Source organism: Heptranchias perlo, unplaced genomic scaffold (genome assembly GCF_035084215.1).
Source record: "Heptranchias perlo isolate sHepPer1 unplaced genomic scaffold, sHepPer1.hap1 HAP1_SCAFFOLD_50, whole genome shotgun sequence".
NCBI classification, from domain to species: domain Eukaryota; kingdom Metazoa; phylum Chordata; class Chondrichthyes; order Hexanchiformes; family Hexanchidae; genus Heptranchias; species Heptranchias perlo.
This window is the reverse complement of record NW_027139516.1, coordinates 4,892,276-4,893,983: the sequence shown is the minus strand read 5'-3', so window position 1 is coordinate 4,893,983 and position 1,708 is coordinate 4,892,276. Positions and strand designations below refer to the sequence as shown.

The window sequence follows — 1,708 nt, the reverse complement described above, 5'->3', positions numbered from 1 at the left end:
CTCGGGCAGTTCCCCGACCAGACGGTTGATGCCATTTGGCAGAAAGTCTCGTCGCTGCAACTGACCAACAGGCACCAGGATATGGCCTGGATGGTGGTGAGTAGGACCTTCCCAGTGCGGTCCTTCCAACACATACGGAATCTCAGCACCACCTCGAGCTGCCTTCAAGGCTGCAATGGGGACGAGACTGTTGTCCGTCTCCTGGTGGACTGGACCTTCACGCAGAATATGTGGAGAGAGATGCGTTGCTATCTGTCCCAGTTCATCTCCAACACCTCGGTAACACAGGACGCTGTGCTCTACGGGCAGTTTCCCAGAAGGCACACCGAGACAGATATCAACTGCTGCTGGAAGACCATCAACTCGGTGAAGGAGGCTCTTTGGTCCGCCCAAAACCTGCTGTTCTTCCAGCTGAAGGAGCTGACCACGACCGTGTTGCCGACTGGCACACTCCAAGGTCCAGGAGAATGTGCTGCAGGACGCACTGAGGCACGGTGCAGCCTATGCAAGGGCTCGATGGGGAAATGCTACTGTATGAAGCCATCCCACCTTTTATTATACAGAATGTATTGTAAGATTTGTACTGTGTTTTCTATTGAAATAATGGGATCATAGTGTGTGCGATCTGTTTTTGTATTGTATTGAGTTGAAATTGCGACTTTTACACTGAACTGTATGTATCCTTAAATTTTATGAATTAAAGTATATTTTGAAAGTAAAAAGAATTGATGCTCAAAGGCACGCCTTTCAGCAGCGAGAGACCTGTCCGACTGACTGAGAGAAGTCTTTTTTTGCCTGAAAGTTAGTGCGGTTTGACGTGTTGTTGCTCAAAGGCGCTCCCTGCTGGTGAAAAGAGGCAAATGCTCGAGTAAATCAGCCGTGTTCAGACAGACACGGAACGCTTTCGGGTTTGAGAAAGGAAAAGCACCAACATTTTAAGCAGTCAGCAGTCTGTAAAGTGAAGAAAGCGGCCTTGAGCTCAATACCGTTTACTCCAAAACCACTATTTTGAGCCGGAATTAAACCAGCCATTTAAGAGTGATTTTTCTTTCAAGATTGAATCTCTACACATTTTCTGCATTACCAGCTGAGCTATCGAAGGGAAGCAGCAAAGGTCTCTCTCTTTGGGAATTGTTCACTGTGTGCCTTTTGACACTCCCCGACTCGTGGAGTCGCGTGGGCATGACCGAGACTGACTCGGTACCTGCTCATACCGCAGCGCTGTGGGAGTGTGAGCTCCCACTTACTCTGCACACCCTGGGACAGTGGAGAAATGGGGAACGTGTCTGACCAAAATTCAGAAAACTGATGGTTCGATTTCGACCTGGATGGATGGTTTTTGCAAACTGCCGATTAGTGAATGACTTTACACCTTGCAAACTGTCCTACATGTTTGTGCTGCCTGGACATCTAGACATCAAGTGCCTTCTTAGCGCAGCAGGCAGCGCGTCAGTCTCATAATCTGAAGGTCCTGAGTTCAATCCTCAGAGAAGGCATAATTAAGCTTTCTTTTTCCATCTTTGATCAAGACCAAAATCAAGAATTTTTGCTTCCTGCAGCACACCAAAAGATTTGCTGCCCATTGACCTCTCTGTACCATAGCACGCAGCACCTCACGAAGGGGATAATCTCCGAAAGCTTGTGATTTTAAAATCAAATTGTTGGACTATAACCTGGTGTTGTAAGATTCCTTCCATTGGAAAGTTGA

The 1,708-nt window shown here is 47.4% G+C and overlaps 1 non-coding gene across 1 annotated transcript; it reads left to right on the top strand.

Annotated features, from left to right (window-relative positions):
- The first annotated feature begins 1,423 nt into the window (after positions 1-1,423).
- On the top strand, positions 1,424-1,496 carry trnam-cau (transfer RNA methionine (anticodon CAU)). Its single transcript has one exon. It is a non-coding gene; the product is annotated as a tRNA-Met (tRNA).
- The last annotated feature ends 212 nt before the right edge of the window (positions 1,497-1,708 follow it).